Here is an 18,620-nt window from a genome sequence, read left to right on the forward strand (position 1 = left end):
TTTGTCTCTGTCGCAAGAATTTTTCATACTCATGTCAAACGTGCTAGACAAGGCAAAAATGCAACAAGCCCTTTATTTGAATTCATTCTGTGGCAACACTAGTGGCATTTACAGGATTTCGTGTGGAATTTCCCCACGAAATTCGAGGTATTTTTTTTAATGGAGTTGGAATTTCAATTAACTGGTACTTAGTTGGTAATCGAAATTCATAACCACGTTAAACGCGCCTTGTTAAAGCGATTTCACAACGAGTCACTGGTAATCAGAATAATTGTTGTAGGCACTAGTACACAATTTTATGGTAGTTAAATGTATAGCTCCATCTAATAGAGGAATGTACTTTTTAATTGCAGATGCGAAACCGCAAGAGTGATATGCGCTACACGTTCACGAGGATTCTTCATTCCAAGCATTGCGATTTACTTAAAATTGAAGGTTAGTTGGTTGATTTGGGGCTTGAATCGGACTTCTTAACCTCCCGAGATGATTGTAATAAGTGCAGTGAAGCGGATTATTGATAAAAAAATGCTACCCAATCTAATAAATCATTAAAATAATTTATGCCGAGCCGTACAGAATCGATAGCATCGAAACAATTTACATTTTTTCCCTATCGGTAAACGACAACTAACTGGAACACATTCCTTCAAAAGAATTTCCAATCACTTTGCACGAAAGAAGCGGCATGAGCGGATCAGATCCGGTACTTCATGCAGGCCAAAGTCCACCTGCATTGCGATCGTTAGGATGGACAGCAGGATGGACGGTAGTTTCGATTACGCTAAAAAGTTGATTCATTATGGTCGGAATGCTTAACTTTCATAGGCCAGCTTTCTAATCGCTAATAGCTTTGAAGTGATGTTTTCTTGTTTACATAGATGAAAAACATTATCGGGTATTTCTCTCGAGCTCGCTATTCATCAATTGGACGTCATGGGATAACAGTGGTGGCTTACTAGTTTCAGGCGTATAAAACGTTTTATACCTGGGGATATGAAGCATAGCGAAGAAGTAAATGAGGGAAGTGCATTGAAGGACCGCACCGAAATGTAAAAAGTCGGAATGCCTTACTAAATTAAAGTGTTTATGAGAAAAGAGGAGAAAACCAAGGAATATTTACCTGGAATTTAATCTTAGCAGAAGTGATATGCCTAGAATAGCCAGAACTTTTAAATTTCATAACCACTGGAAAGACGAAAAGTCCGGTCTTTCTGTGGGCTGCTACTTCCACAATCGTCTGTTTCCGATAATTCGAGGCATGGAATTAACAGGACCCTGTAACTTTGAACCCAACACAATACACCTGAACTTTGAACCGAAAACCTAATTTACTATACAAGCCAGGGCCCCGCAGGAATGCATCTCAGCAGTAGGTGGCATCCCCCGTAGGCAGGTTGGCAGCCATGTCTTTCTCTGATGTTGCCGCACGCTTTACCACCGACCCGGTGAGAATTAATTGGAATGTCGACGTTGCCGAACCTACTTGGAAAGCTCATCAAATACCTATCATCTCACATTAAAAGTTTTATAGTAGAGAAGATACATGTGTCACGTGCGTATATTCCACTTCCACTCTTAGCTAAGATCTGTGTAGATTTCTCATTTCTTTACATGGCTTATTTTTTTAATCGAGTTCCGATATTGTCGATTTGATTTTTTGAATTTCATTTCCAAAAACTTGCATTCTTCTGAGGTGAGAGTTACAGCCCCTACAATTAAATCCATCACATCCAGAGAAAACTCGGAGATTTCGTGTGAGCCTTTGCCAAACGAATTCGCCACAATGATATCGTCACTACCATTGTTGACGGATTCATCCTGGCATATGTTGAGGATCTTTAGGATTTTTTGGTCCTAAGGTAAAACGTGATGGAATGATCACAAAAGATCTCGCAAATGAAAATTCCAAATTAAATAACTCACCTCGTGGAAGGGTTAGAAGAAACTTCGCTCTGGTCGTTTTATTTTCTCCGAGTTCTACGTGAGTATGACGCAAGTAATTTTTGACATGCGTACCTGACGTCGAATTAGATCGATTTCCCATCGAAATTTCTAAATTCGATTTACACCCTTAATGGGACATCGTCTGACGACTTTTAAATAGAGCCAAGGAGGCCACGACGATGTCCCTTTCAATGTCACCAGCGTCTCGGATTCGTAATGAGCTTTCTTTTTCGATTGCTTGTTCTAAATCGCACATTACTTAAGACATAAATACCCATATCCCCGAAATTTCCCCCTGTGTTGCATTTCGAAATGGTTAAAGTCCCTAATGAACATTTTTAGGCACTTATATTAATCAAGAAAAAAAAACGAAAAAGCTTAGTTTCGCACGCCTCTGCTCCAGCCCTTTCTGCCAATCACCTTCGTAGGGGGTGAGTTAAAGAGCTGCAACATTAGTACTTAAACGGTCTTATCCTCACCTCATTAACACTTTGACTGCTGCTTAACAACGGGTAAAGTACCGTAGAAACTGCATCGTCACTTGCTCCATTTTCACTAAATCTTTATTTTTATATGTGTAGTGATCAGAGTAGATACATTCAAAGGCACATTTTGATTCTTAGTTTTTAATGTGATTACTCTTGTCGAGGTCAAGGGCACCGAAAGGCAACACTTCGCAGAGTTGCTAAACGACTATTGTTGGAACCAGAGTGGGTCGTTCTAAAGAATATAATACAAGAAAGTTACAGTTTTAATCAAACACATATGTATATTTTGAATAAAAAAGAACGAAGAAAACAAAACACAAAAAAAAATTATGTCAAATGATAGATTTTTTGGCAATAAAGAAAAATTTCGAAAAAAAGATGAAAAACAAACACATTCGAAACGAATAACTACACGAAATATTTTTATAATAGAAAACCGGCTACGAACAAATGCCCATCCTTTAGGGCCCCAAAGCTCAAAACTTCGAAAAATTCTACAACTAACATGCTGTCGTTAATGTTAAAAAGAATTGGGGTATATCTTGTGTCTCTAAATTCATCCCCCCTCCTGTTAACTTTTTGACAAATTATTGTTTTTTTCTTAATCAAAAGTATTTTATATGTTAGTTACGTCACTGATAGTACAAAATAAGCATTAAAAAAAATAAAATATGGGTTAAGTGGTACCTTAAATTATACTCAAACTACATTCAATGGTTTATTACAATTCAAAATCTATCGATTACTTTTTCAGAAAAATAAGTGTAAATTTGGTAAAAAATGCAATGTCAACTTAGTTAAATACTACATAAATAATAATAAATCTTGGTTGTTCATGGCAAATTTGTTTGTTTTTTATTTTTTGCTCGCATTTATGTTATTCACATATTTTTATGTACCTTTTTATATGTTTCGTACTAAAGAGTGTGAGCATAAAATCGAAAACAAACCAATTTCCTGTCAACAAACAAGTTTTTTGCATTGTTTACGTACTATTTAACTCAGTTTGTATGGCATTTTTTAGTAGGCCTGTATCTATTTATTCTACTATATTTGCTAGAGTGTGAGCACAAAATCGAAAACAAATCAATTTATTAGCCACAAACAAGATTTTCATTTTTTACATACTGTTTAAGTGAATTTGTATTGCTTTTTTTACGAAATTTACACCTGTACTCCTCGAGAACTAACCGATAGATTTTGAATCGCAATATACCGTTGAATGTAGTTTTGAAAGACCGACAATTTGAGCTCTCACCTACTTATGTTTCAATTTGTTTAAATCGGTCATTTTGCGCTATCGGTGACATAAGCAACATTAAAACAATAATCAAACGTCAAAAGATAGTGTTTTGTGTCCTATTTAATGCTGCTTGTGAATCTTGAAAAAATAATAATTTTTAAAAAAGTGGAGGAGGGGAGGGGGGAATTTAGAGCCGCACCATATAATCCTTCTATGTGGTTGTGGTCGAATAATAAAATCAAGATCAGAAGTGGGTAGTAAACCTCGCAACACTGCAAGAAATATAAAACTTGCTAGCAAAAGCGTTGAAAGTCTTCAATTTTTAATATGATAGTTATGTACACAAGTGAAGAGGGCTGAAGGAAGATTATTCGTAATCGCGGCCGGAGTTTAAGGACCCATACGAAGCGAAGAGTTTTTATTCAGGCAAGGGGTAATTTTTTTTTAACCCTTTGGAAGATACAATGTTTCGCTCACAAATTACATATATTTAATATTCTACATGTAAGTAGAATAGTATTGTACTTAGTTATTTGATTACAGGCGGTTAAAAAATTAACCGGCATTATTTTCACTTTACGGCCCGTTGCCAAGAGCGACGGGGGTTATTGTAACTTTACGGCCAGTTGCTATGGGCGACGGGCCGTAAAAATATAACAACGCCCGATGTAAATATGGTCTATACGTTTGAGGCGGATTGTTCATTCCTTTTTTTATTTTGTTGGGATAACGCCTCACACGTCCGAACCTTCACACTCGTTGGAGCGGTAGAGTTGCACCTTATTCTTAGGTAAAACGTTGACTCACGCATGTTAGTCGCACATATTGAAACTCATTTTTGAAAGTCCATTCATGCTTCTCCATGTTGTAGTAACCTTTTTAGATAACGTGGTCTTTTCCCGACAGACTAAAATGAAAATCCCACGCTGCCGTAGCAAAAAGTTAGATCGAGAATCGTTTCCATTATAAACGATTTGAGTATTATTCTCCCGAAGCGTTAAATCCATCACCAACTGCTGGTTCTTGAAATTGTCCAATAAAATACGCTCATGGCGGCCCTGCCTTATGAAATCCCGCCGATTTGAACACTGAAAAATTCAATTTTAATAAAAAATTTCGTTCGACAAATATTCAAAAAAAAAAAAAAAAAAAAAAAAATCAAAACACCACTCGGGACAAAACTTTGATGGTCTTTTCAGGCTGGAAACGAAAGTTGGTCTGCTGTAATATTTTTTAAAATCAATTTTTGATTTGAAATCGACGGTTTTTCCTATAACGCAACTCCGTTATCGATGTAATACCATTGAAAAGCCGTTTTATGTATGTATGTACTTAGTTAAAATTAATTTAGTAGTGGATCTCTTTGGCGTGAATAAAGGTAACTTAACCTAGATTCCACGGTACATTCCTAAAATGCCTTTGAACATTCCAGCGAAAATAGATAGTTGCATAATACACGAGCGGAATATCCGGTTTCGGAAAGTTTTTATTGATTTCATGAATGAATTTAGGTTTACGACCGAGTGTAACCGATTCAGTTTGTGGGACAGCAAACGCTTTTGTTGGGGCTTCTTTGCTTGGATGAATGAACTTTCTACATACCAACGGCGCACAGTGACGGACACCCAGTGTATTGTTCGGTTCGTTCGGTAGTACCACGGGAATAATGGTAATTATTCGCGTTATGCCTATTAGTGGGCCATGATTCGTCGGGATTAGAGGAGTGAACTGTTTCTGCGGTTGTTCCCTGTGAATTTCCGAAGTTTCAAGTGGTGTTTAATAATCTGAAATTAACACACAGTGAAGAATTAATAAATATAATTTAAGCCTAAAGTGGTAATACTCTTGTTGCTGGTACATATTACTACTTACACGTGTCCAAACGCGGGGGATTTATAGTTCATTTCCTGTTTGGAGCAGTTGTCTATTTGATTACTACTTCAAGGTAAATATTTGTTTAAAATTCTAAGGAGAAATTCTTTGAATTCTTTCGGATATCTTTAAATAAGCTGTTTCTTTGAAAGTATTATTTAGTGCTGCTGTCGAGCTATAACTTAGCATTAAATGCAATGATTGGAGTGCGTGATGTCGGTTTTGTTAATCTAACATTACTTCTTAAGACTGCCTAACGAGAAATGGTCGCCAGTAAATTGCACTCTCACAATATAATTGTTCACTTCAATTTCCGCACCTTTGCAAGATATTATATTTTATAAAAAGAAAAATAACATTGACATGATGATGATATTTCTGAGGTTTGGCATCATCATTTACTTGCCATTTGTATTTTTCTCACAGGTATAAAGTAATTAAGTTGTTTTCCAACATAAGATGGAAAACACTATTGTTTTATAACCAGCCAGAAGCTATGCAGCTTCTATTCACTTTGTGAAGCGAATACTGTGCAACGAAAGTGACATTTTGGTTGCCGATCCCTCTTATTTTCCCCCCGTTTGCGAAATTATAAACATGTTTAGTCATTCTTTCGTAAAATCTAACACAAAATATGAACAAACGATAAAATGTTACCCAAAGTTGGTGGTAAAAAATAGCGAGTGACCACTAAAAAATATGTCTCACTAGGCGGTGAACCGTAAACATAGGGCGTTGATACTATTAACGGGGCTCTCGAAGCTTGACTCGTCCTGCAAAGTTACTTGCCTCGCTCTGCAAAACACTACTTTCCTGTCTTGGAACAAAAATAAATACTTTCCTACTATTCAAAACTAATTTCAAAAAACATCTGAGGCTAATTAATAGAAAAATATTATTAATTTTCTCGTATTTTCTCAAATAGCTCGAAAACTGATAGGTAGGAAATAACGCAAGAACCTGACAATTTCCTAAGTTGAACAAGGATTTACAATTTCCGGAAATGATAGTACCACGTACCACGTATCACAAAGAGATTGGGATGGTTCAAGTAGACCTGACTTAAGAGGCATGACCTCCATCATGTACAGGCATCAGCGGGATACCTGTACAGGCTGTCCCAAATTCAGCTTCAAATATGGGGATCTCGGTAACCATACGAGATAGAGAGTTGGTTAAATAAAGAGAAAATTGCGTTTTTCAGTGATTAGTGGTATGTTTTCACAAATATTTGTCCTTTAAGTATAAATTGCCGCCAAAATTCATATATTTCCTATTAATCACGCACACATCTGAGTTTTAGGGTGCTGCAAAATAACCGATAGATATTGCTTTTTTCATTTCTTAGCACTTAATGTGATTCCCTATAAAATATTCATAATTTACTGCAGTTTTTTGGGACCGAACACTCACGATATGCCTCAGCTCATCTCAACTTAATATGTCTCTTAGTCAGTACCGAAGACACGGAATGGTGGTTAGTATCAATAATAATTGGTACATATTATAATTCGGTGTATCTGCCAAGGACAATACTATTTCAATTTTACACACTTTTTTTTGTCTTTAAAGACGTGAGAGCAGAATTGAACGATAAAAACCATTTCTCACGAAGAAAAACAACAAGCACCGCGAACAATAGCCCTTACCATATCGACAGTTATGGCCGTAAAAACGCTGAAAACGAATTATGCCAAGTTAAGCGGTCTTGAGTACCATCGATAAGTTCAAATTCCACAACCGCATCGGTACTGTTCATTACTTTTATCCATTCCGGCGATTACTAAATCATGACTAAGAATGTTATCTTCACATGATCGGTCATTCATGCAACAATTGTTGTCGTTAGTTTTATCGGCTCTGGCTGGCACCAGCGATGCATAATGCAACCTAAATTGTTTATAGCTCTGACGCAGATGAAGTTCCGAGGAAATATATCGATATAGGGACGAGGAAAATTGTCGATGGTGCAGTTTTGTTTACTGGTTTTGACGATTCAAATGACTCAGCGCCGGATTTTTCTGCATATGTTCAACATTCTGCGGTGTCAACGGAAACTTATGTTGAAAGAATCATATCAAAAAAGAATTCTATAAACGCCCACTTGTAGATCTCACTGGTAATTAGCTACTTTATATCTATCGTCTTTCTCTAGGCCGTACCAGTTTGAGTGCATACGAAATATTAGCATTAAATCGTTCCGTATTATACGCAAGTGGCACTGTTTCAACCGTGATTAAGACAGACATGGCGTAGAACGTGTTACATATCCTTGTAGAATCCAGAATGTCTGCATATGAGTAGTTTATTAAGTAAATTCGCTTCTGGGTGGTACTACGTGATGCGGATCACAACTGCAGCATTGAGCATTAATTATCAGGGAAGTTTTAATTGCCGGCCAATAAATTCTCTCAAAGATCCTACTATCACCGCATTTAGCAGTTAATAAGGGGATTCCTAAAAACACAAGAGGGCTTAATTTGGCATTGATATGCGAATTGCTAAAGGCTTGTGATCGACGATTAATCCTTGAAAAAGGTCAGTGAAGCCCTCGGTATAGGTAGGCTGAAAGTAATGTGGTCAAGAAACCCTGGAACAGCAGCTATGGTAGCAGTCAATAAAGGTAGCAGAAAAGGCACCTAGGTATAAATAACACTGGTTGAAAAAACTCAGCAAAAGGCACTGACTGGGCCTATCCAATAATTCAACCATCACTGAACTCGGTAATTGCATCTCTAGTTGACTTATGGACAAAAATCACGCACGGTTGAGGTGTGGCTTGGCGATTGTGGTGTTGTCATTGGTTTGGCCACTTCTGCCATATTGCACTGGTCACTCGCTTTTCTTTACTTATTTAGTGCCTCGCATCTAAATTCTCTATACAGGGTGTCTCAGTAACTCTGTTACAACGCGATATCTCCGTTGTGGTTAGATGTACTCGAAAATGTTTTAGGACAAATTGCTCGATTTGACGAAATGTATTATGTGGTGGGATTTTGCTGTTTTTACTACTTCCGGTTGCACCGGAAGTCAATGTCAACTGCTTTATTTCAAATGGAACAACCTGTATGTAACTATTACTATTACTGACTACGCTATTTTGCCAAAAATCAGCCGTACTGCTTGCAAAGCTAATCAAGATATTTTGATATATTTCTTAATATTTAAATTGCAAATTTAATTAAGAATGGTTAATCATTCCGTAGGCATGTTACTAGCACGAAATTACAGGTGTGCTTCTAAGCTTTCCACAGCCAAACATCGCATATTGCGAATAAACGTGAGGTCTAGGAATGGGCAGATGTAGTAATTATTCAATTACCTTAATGTATGGAATCTAAAAATGCAAATATATATAGGGTGTTCCATTTGAAATAGGGAGGGTGACATTGTCTTCCGGTATAATCGGAAGTATTAAAAAGAGTCTCACCACATAATACGTTTCATTAAATCAAACAATCTGTCTTGAAACCATCTTGGAGTATATCTAACCTTAAGGGAGTAAAGCGTTACCGAGACACCCTGTAGATGATGCGGTTTATATGAAAGGATAAGAAATTAGACGTCATCTTTAATATTGACAAATTTGTCATTTTACGAGCCGATTATCGCTTTATTTATTTGTCATTATTTGCAATTCTAACAGTATTTGGGCTAACAGAAAGACCGGCAGTTTACTGTATTTAGCAGCAACGCTCACAGGAGAGACAAACTAACAGAGAAATGTGAAGTTTCAACTATTTTTGGGGTGGATTTAATATGTCCTTTTTCAAATTCTTCGTGTTGAACGGTTCTCGAGATATGGTCGACAGCCATTGTTAATGGAACACCCGGTACGCCTCTATTATTATTGCATCATTAGGAGATTTCATCATAATAATTTTCTTATATGGTTTCCTTCAGTTAAATTAGTCTTCAAAACAATATATATATATCTCTCTCTCTGTCCCTTTCTCTCTTCCCCTCCCCTCTTCTCCCCCTCCACCAGGCTATTAAGGAACTTTCAAACGTCACAAAACAAGCATTTACAATGTAGTTAAAGAACCATTATTAAACATATGTACTTACATAGTAGCATCGAGGCTGCCGCAAACTACCGAACAATTTCTATGCCACGTCCTTTAACGCATCGTACAATTTCCCATACCGGATACAATGGGCTCTTCAAAGTTACCAACTTAATGGTTCTGTCTCGGAAAATCAATAAAATGGTACCATTACAATATTCGAAGTGCCAGAAGCGCCGGTGGTTCGCTTTTCAACTCGCATATTTATTGGCAGTTTTTTCGGAGAACCGCTCACATGCGTTCATCGTACCCCGTGAGAAAGTCCGGCTCTCTGGCCGCTGTGGAATGTACGAAATGTTAACTAAACAACGGCACTGACCAACAATCGGGTCATACGGACCGACGAAGGCCCAATCGGCGTCTCGACTCTTTTAAGTTAAGCTCCTTAAATTTTATTGATAATCCTTCAACTGGAAGCGAAACCTACAAGCAGAATTATCCACGTCTAGTTTTAACTGAAAACAGTGTACAATTCCACCCCTGCTTGTGTACGCTAGCTTATTCGCAAACAGAGTTAAAAAATAAAGCATATTGTTGTATATTAATGCTATATAACAGATTTGTTTTATAACATTGTCATAAAACTTAATTTGTTATCTGCGCCACTGACCTGAATTCGAGCCAATGTACTTTTCACCTCCAATTCAGATATTGCAGCTAGAGCATCGTTTTTAGCGTGGCTCACAGATTTTTGATATGACGTCAAAAAAGAAAAAAATATATTTTCAACCAATATAGCATTGCAAAGTCATATTTCACACATTCGCCAATATAATCAATCCAATACATAGAGGTGTGTTTCTAGATTGTGGATGTGTGGGGGAGTTACGCATTTTTCCGATCCACTGTACATAGTTGAACTGTATATTTAGACACCGCCTATTATTTTTATTATACAGGATGTCCAATGATAGAGTTTGCAGCAAATATCGCACAACCCTGTAGAAATTTAACACAGGTTTTAATTGAAATATATAAAGTAGAATTGGGGCTGCAAATTGAACTGATAATAAAATATACAGGGTGATGCGTAAAGCTAACGAAAGAAATTTGCAATTTTTTAAATGGTACCGCACACATATTTTGGCATATTTGAATTCTTAGTCAAAATCTAGACCCATTTGATATAGTGCGCTGAAAGTTTCCGCCGTTTTCTGCACATTTTGCCTTAAATTCTCAAAATTTTTTTGTATATGTACATTGTATATTGTACATTTATTGTCCAATTAATTCTTAACTAATTAAAAAAAAAAATACACTTTCAACCTTTAAAAAAATTAAAAACCATGAATGAAAAACAAGTTTTCTTCATAAAATTCATATGAGTAAAAGAGCAAATCATATTAACGCATCTTAGTAAAAGGAAATTCATTATTTTTACTTTTAAATTACAATTTTTTATTTAAAACGAGCAACTGGCAAGAAAATAGTCTAATTATTTCGACAAGCTAAAGTAACAGTGTTTAAGTAATGCGTTGCCATGCGAATGACCCACAGCCACCATTGTCTTTGCGGATTTGAAATGGTACAACACGATTTGGCCTTTGGGTTAAAATCTCCTAAACAAAGAGAGATATCGGAATTGAGCAAGAATACCTTTTTTTGAGTAGAAATAGCTATTCGTTCATTATATTGAATAGAATTTGATCTCAGTAGCACTCATAAAAAATATGAACAAATACGCCGAAGCGGTGTGTTGAAATTAGCGTTTTCTAAGAGCTACGTAAAAATTAGATCAAAATTTTTACTTGGTATTTACAAAATCTAAATATACCAATTTTGATGTTACCGAAAACACAAAAACTTATTAAAAAATTTAAAAATAAATTTTCTACCGTTAACACTCTGTAAATATGAAACACGCAATACTAATGTAAACTATGTTGGGCCTTGCCATGTCCAATTCCCAACGTATCACCCTGTATATTTTCGAAATCGAAAAATAAAGGTCCATTATAAATTTATCAGTATTGTCTTCTTTTTTTAACTTTGCACTATCTTGCAAATATGGATCCTCCAATTTTTCACCCTATAATTTTTTACTTAATTTTTTTTATATGATAAAAATAGTAGACGCCGTCCAAATATACGGCCGAACCCTGTACTTTTCACATTTAAATCGGAAACTGTAATTGGGCCAGTATTTTTTGCGTCGCTCAGAGATTTTTGATGCGTGGCCCTGGTATAGGAATTATTAAGCAGAAATTATCAAAAGCAAATAGCGAACCAAAGTAGCTTACAGGGTGTCCCTAAAACAATGGTAGCAGGTAAAAAATAAACCAATTTAGTTGGGCTGGTCTTATAGAAAAGTTACGTGTTTTCATTCTACAAGGCATCAAAGTATCTCTTTAACTCTACAAACTGGAAATACAATTTTTGGTTTACAGTCTTGAAATTTCTCCTAAGGGGTTTCTGGGCACGATAAATCCATTTACCTTTAATGTTCCATACCTACAAACTGAAAGTTTAATTTCTAAAAAAACACTCAGTAGACGATGAGTGGAACGACTGATGTCCGTTCAAATACATTCAAAGTTAACGAGAGTGCCACAGAGTTTGGTACCGAAGTCCATGAAACCTGCAAGCGATCTTGGTAACCCAACAGGAAGTGACACCCGATAATTTTCTGATAACCCGACGAACTTTTAAATTTATTAATGATACGTGGCCGTCTCAAAATATAAATAAAGTTTTAATTAATAGTAAGTTGGTTAAGAGTCGTGTCGTCCAAAATATCTGGGACATTTATTAGCTGATAGTATTGGTGAATAACCCCATTCCTCTACAGAACAGTTGAGCCAGCAAGATAGTGTGAGAAAGACGGATTTTAGAGCTCCGTTGTTTCGGTCTTTCGACATCAGGATGTAATCACGCTCCGTATAAAATATGTGCATTGTCACGAGTACCGCGGTACTGTTGTTCTCATGTTCTTGACACTCATCAATATTCCCTGACGTAACCGCAGCATATGCACTATTATTGCAAGACGCCAGCATTTCACTGCGATATCAGTTCCTGCATCAATTATTCGCATAAAAACAGCAGGTTATGTTTCGATGAGGAGGATATTAAAAATAAAAGTCGGTTTTACATGGTTTACATCTATGAGTTGAGTTAAGTAGCTAAACAGTTGGTCTTCAATTTTCTGTTCTCCTAGGGGAATTTATACAGCTACTTAGGCTGAGCGGCAATTTCGTATTTACCCCCACTACGGCGTAGAAAAATCGTGTGTTACGTCTTCGTCTCGCAATTTCCAGTTCATTTCCCCTTTGAATTACTTAAAACTTTCGTGTGACAAATCCACTAATTTTATCAATTTCAGATAAACCGGACTTACCTACACGAGCCCGACATGAGAAAAAGAACTTTGAGGGGCAAATTCCGTTATACTGCGATACGAAGGCTGCAGGCAGCACTTTCCTGAGTACCTCGGAGGAGTAGTAGAGTGGAGGAAATATACTTGATGTAAACGTCTGTAGATCGTGGCCCTTTCCATAATTGCAAGATAAGCTGGCTGGAATTTGATTGTGATTTTCCAAAATTATTTCAACAAAGTTCTGATGAAATTCTTCAGATGATTTAATCACCACCTTTTCTACCAGAAATGGCTTCTCAAGTGTTTGCAAGTAAGGGAATGGTGCCTCTCGAGGAAGTTCCGACTAAAAACCGTTTTCGATTAGCCTTGTAACTAATGCTTAAAACGCCAATTACGAATTTGTAATATTTGTCATAAGTCAACAAAAACTATTTAAGATTGACGTGCATGGTAATCTCAAATATTTCCCCAGAGATCGTTCTCTGGTATTATCGACAACCTAAGTAACCCTAATATCACTGTTCCAGTTCGTGACTAAGTTCTGGTCAGTCCAAAAATAGCGACATGACTTCAGTACTCTTTGATACGGAATTTTGATAGGAACTCTTATGGTAATTTTCGACATTATATTGGTTAAATTATGCAGTCCGCTGATAATGATTTCGTTCGGTTTCATTCATGATTTCCGTTCATACAGTAGTGCTGAATGAACGGTGTTCCAACTGGTACGTTGTTATTTTTACAAGTGGTTTGTGTCTTGCATATTAGTGAGGTTCTGTTTAAAATTGTTAATTATACCAACAATGTACTGTAACTATTGCGATATGTGAAGTGTAATACTGAACGATAAGCTTGAACTGTAACTAAGAGATTTTGTACAAATGCGAACTATTTCTATCGGTGGGCGAAATATCTGGGACGTATTCCATTGCGCCACTGGAGCCGTGAGCTTTTAGGGCTTGACGATCGTTTACGTTTTAAAATTTATTTAAAAAATTGTTTCATACTTATTTTCATAAAGGCAAAACGGCAAAGGAGATGTAAAAGTTGAAAATGACTTATGACGTGTGTGTGATGACAAGATTTTAACTTTAACTGTAACGTTTGTCTTCTTGTCCTGAGAAAAACAAAACAAAATTTCGAAAAATCGTGAATTTTAAAAATTCTGTACTACCTAAATTAACCACAATTGTTTGTACTATGAAGATTGTTTTATTCGTCTTCGTGGTCACAAGTTTGTGAAGAGGGGTAGCTCATCTGTCCACGTAATTTGACACTTTCTCTAAGCTGAATACAAACAGTGCAAGAGCGGAAATTACATCTGTAATGAAAAAATAGATAACTTTCTATCAGGGTTTTATTGTAATTCAGGTTATTAACATTTTTTACCGCCTACCTCTTAATTTGATGCACAAATTGACTGGTCGGTTTCCCACGGCGGCGACCTCATTGATTAGTTTGTTATTTATTTTAGTTATTAAGTAATGTTGGGAAACCTATGCCCGTCAGTCTTTGGTTTGCTCGTGCGCGCCTGTCACTTTATGCAATCAAAGCTGGAGTTAAGTGATGATACAAGTTCACTGGCCTGCTGAGTGTCTCTATTTTCTGTACAGAATTTGGAAATGGTGATAAACATTATTTTAAAATTTGAAAATTACCATTGGCTCGCTTAGATTACGCAGGCAGATACCCTGAAACTGTTTCTACTTATTTTTTGTTCGGTTCGAGTTCATATTATCGACGGTGAACTGACCTACGAGGATAGTCTCAGAGGTACCCGACCTAACATATAAAGAAGAAAAAATGGGAAATATTACGCTATTTCTCAACATAGTCTCCTTTGGGATTGACACACTTTTCCCAGCGATGTTCTATACCGTGTTTACATTATCGTAAGAAGCTCCGAATGTTTCAAAATAGGCATCAATTTCGGGCCCCACCTCGTTATTATTGGAAAATCTCTTTCCACTGAGCTAATTTTTCAAGTTTGAAAATAGAACATAATGTGAGGGGGCTAAATCTGGCGAATAGGGTGAGCAATAGAAAAGTTTGAAACAAAGTTGATTGTTTTTGGCCATCGCGATAACGAAAATGTGGACTCGTGCGTTGTCTGGATGAAAGGAGACTTTCTTTTTTTGCGAAATGCGATTGTTTTTCCCTAATTTCGTCGTTCACTTGCTGCAATAAATTTGTATAATACTCTTTGTGAACTGTGTTTCCATTAGATAAATAGTCAATAGCAATTATACAGAGTGCATCCAAAAAAATTGACTCCATCACCTTTCCTGCAGATGAGACGGCCGCAAAACTACTTTGGAGTTCGCCTTGGCAGCTTGCACGAACGCGTTTAAACTCTGCCACTCAATATTTTTCAGTTGTTACCGAAGGACCAGATTCCCCCAGAGCAGAATCTAACTCCGCTTTGATGTTAGATAAGACTAAGATCTTTCAAATGAAAGTATTGAATCACGCATCGATGACCAATTTTTTCCATGTTCACAATTGCTAGCAATGCCAAATAAATGAAATGCGTATTTCATCAAAAATTCTGATTCGTAGTACCTAAATCAACCACTTCAAATAATTCAAATATCCACCTATACAAAACGTACACGTTACTATTACGGCTGGCGCCATTATCAGAAATTCTAATTGAAACTCATTATTTGCAATTACTTGATGTGGCGCCAGCAAAAACAATAATTTTTATATGTAACTATGTATTTGCATTTTTGACGTCATTCTATTTGTTCTTGTTTCAATGTATTACCGTTTATTTTTAATCGTATCCCTATATGTAATTTAATTCTGATTGGGTAACTCTGTTTGCTCTCTAGCATTGCTGTTGGTATAGATGAGTAAATAGATTACTGAATGTAGTACTTATCTATGAATGTGAAGTGTAGCATTTATAAAAAGATATTACTGCCTACTCTGTAAGACTGATTTATGTAATAGGTAAACTTAATTCGAATACTGATAGTTAACACAAGTCCCGGATGAGTTATTTCAGATTCTGCTGCCGGTGGAACGCGATAACTGGACGGAAGAATTCAATCTTAGACAAAACGGGTTTTCACAGTGATTTGACAGATGTTTTTGATTCTGAGATCATTGTGAAAGCTGATTTTGTCGAGATTTCATCGGGGGATTCACAGAGATGACAATGTTGTGGTTGTTCATGAACAGACAGAAACAACGAAAATATGGTTATTATCACGTGCGATCGTTAAAAAGACTTAAAGCACGTATAGAACGTGCGTCAGGAATTCGAATGTCGAGTCCCACTAAAATGGTGCTCCCCAGAGAGATGTGGGTTGATCGGAGAACAACAAAAAGGCCCTCTAGATATTTTATATGGATGGATAGGTTAGTTTAAATCTAATTAGAGAAAATTAAGAGTTTTTTAATAATACCAGTTCACATAGGACTTCTTACTCACGTGTGGTTTTCTACGTGAAGCAACACGAAAGGCCATACAATTAACTTCCTACGCCAAATTGTAAAGAGATATTTTTATTCATTTTTATTTCACGATTGCTCTATGGAATTAGTGGTTCATCAAGCAATTTATTTACCTGTGTCTATTATATACTTTATATTGTGTTTTTAGACATTTTTTATTTCAAGCAAACCTGTAATTTGTAATAAGTACCAAGCATGTTTCCTGAAACAGTATGCTGTTTAAGTAAAATGGAAAGTAGACGGACAACTATCCAGAGAACCGGTCGTGAAAGCTGTAGAACAGAAATGAAGAACTATCGGTCCAATTCTTTTTTAAGGTATTTCATTAATCTATTTACATGGTGTTATTTATTGAAGAATCAAAGGATAATTTGTTTTCAGGAACATAAACTGCACAGTACTATCGAAGTGAAATCCTAACTCCATTTCTTGAGCAACTTTATGCTGTTAAACTGCAAAATTACTATTTATAGCAAAATGGGGCAACTGTAATATCGATGGAGAAGTCTCTGGACAGTCTACAGGATACAGTCCCAAATCCCGTCCTCCTAGGAACCACTTCAACCCGTTGAGGCTACTTATTGTCTAATTCCCCGGAAAACTGGTCTCCATTTTTAACCTCGAATATACACTACTACCATTTGTATGTATATGTATAACCACCCAAATGGCGGTCCCTAGAGAGACTGCTTTTTTGATGAACCACCATCCCCCTTAGTTTTTAACAAATTATTATTTTTCTAAAATTCAAACGCAACATTAAACACTACTAAAAATATTATCTTTTGATACTCGTTCATTTCCTTAAATGTTTTCGTCATTAGTAGGGCAAAAAGGCTCGATTGTCTCCTTAAGCAACCGCGCTATTTACAACAAGATGGATACATTGCAATGTAGGTAACAAGCTTAGTTTAGATTAGGTTAGTTCAGGTTAGTTAAGGTTCCATCAAATAATAATCCACACAAGTTTCCTTACCCACCTATTGTTTTCTATAAATAACAATAATTGAACGAAAGTGACCGTAGAATAATTTTCCTCCGCCATATTATGAAGAATTATATTGGTTTTTCTATTCGTATGACATTTGATGACTTTTTGTTTGGAATGTGCGATTCTGCAGAAAAATATAGATATTTATGCTTATGAAGCCCAAACTTTTCAAGAGTTGCTACCTTCAGATTGCAATAGACGAGTACAACTTTTCCAATAGTGCCTCAATCATATTGCCGATAACAATACTCCCGGCTATGGAAATCTCAGAGTATGAGAATTTGTGCAGCAATAAGTAAAGGAAAAATTATTGATATAAAGTTGGAAAAGGTATTTATCGAGGAAGTTTGCTTAGAGAACGTTATTTATTGGAAAACTGAAGTATTATTCGTTTTCAGGAACATTAACGCTAGCGAAGCGAAATGCTGACTCCATTCTATGAACAACTTTACAATGATGAATGACAAAATGGCATTTTTCAGCAAGATGGCGCAACTGCTCACTGTTTTTTTCATTATGAGTTTTTTAAGATAGTACTTTGATGGTCAAATTATGATTACAACGCAAATAATTTATTAACTACAAAGGACTAGTAACTATTCAGAACCATTTACAGGTGATAGCTTGTATTGCCTTAGGTGTTCGTCGACGTCGCTATGTGTGCCGCGCTACCGCCCTCTGTGTCCCAAACAGTACACAAAAAGCTTTATTCCGTTTGCGCTTATAGAGACCTTCTCTTGTTCATATTGATTTTTATGCTACATACGACTACTATCACAATAAGATATTCATTTTATTGCTGGTAGCTAGATGAGGCTTCAGTCAACAAGCGACATTATCTAACTATCAAAAGGATTCCGGTTTCGCGTACATAAATCGAGTCACAAGCTATTTCTATCGGGAAGTCCGGACTTTCAGGGGTTGCAATTGTCAAGATGGAACTGCTCCAAACTACAATGCGTTAAACCCTTCTCAGTTACTGAACTAACTCTGGAAGGACTTTGGCTTCCTTTTTTTGATGAATGTTCAATTGAATTGAATGTTAAACAAAAATTTTTTGTTTGTTTAACATTATGAAGATCAAAAGACTAAAAGACGAAATGGCAGTTTAACAATTTTTGTGATCTAATGTATGGTAAATTCGTGGATGAAGAGCCGAAGTGTCTTGTGGCAACAGGCGACCGAGTGCTGTTTTTAATATTGCGGAAAACTTGGTTAGTTTAGAAATTTTTCT

General features: G+C 36.3%; 3 long non-coding RNA genes across 6 annotated transcripts in view; 2 read left to right on the forward strand and 1 right to left on the reverse strand.

The window, feature by feature from the left end:
• Positions 1 to 15,984, forward strand: part of LOC136340993 (uncharacterized) — a 51,324-nt gene extending 35,340 nt beyond the window's left edge. Inside the window, exons 5-6 of one of the 3 annotated variants that reach the window (XR_010732415.1) lie at positions 354 to 435; positions 12,937 to 15,984. This is a non-coding gene — a long non-coding RNA (uncharacterized lncRNA). Of the gene's footprint in view, positions 1 to 353; positions 585 to 12,936 lie in introns of those variants that run through there. The other 2 variants (XR_010732416.1, XR_010732414.1) reach the window with 2 other exon arrangements.
• Positions 545 to 2,002, reverse strand: LOC136340994 (uncharacterized). Of its 2 annotated transcripts, XR_010732418.1 has the most exons (4): positions 1,924 to 2,002; positions 1,333 to 1,854; positions 1,121 to 1,281; positions 545 to 781 (listed from the first exon to the last, which is right to left on the reverse strand). It is a non-coding gene; the product is annotated as an uncharacterized lncRNA (long non-coding RNA). The 2 variants fall into 2 exon arrangements; XR_010732417.1 differs by having other exon boundaries at positions 1,121 to 1,854.
• Positions 15,985 to 16,086: 102 nt separating the features above from the next.
• Positions 16,087 to 17,985, forward strand: LOC136340965 (uncharacterized). The gene is made up of 3 exons (XR_010732412.1): positions 16,087 to 16,712; positions 16,777 to 17,716; positions 17,785 to 17,985. It is a non-coding gene; the product is annotated as an uncharacterized lncRNA (long non-coding RNA).
• Positions 17,986 to 18,620: the final 635 nt, after the last annotated feature.

The sequence above is a fragment of the Euwallacea fornicatus genome, chromosome 9 (genome assembly GCF_040115645.1).
Source record: "Euwallacea fornicatus isolate EFF26 chromosome 9, ASM4011564v1, whole genome shotgun sequence".
NCBI classification, from domain to species: Eukaryota; Metazoa; Arthropoda; class Insecta; order Coleoptera; family Curculionidae; genus Euwallacea; species Euwallacea fornicatus.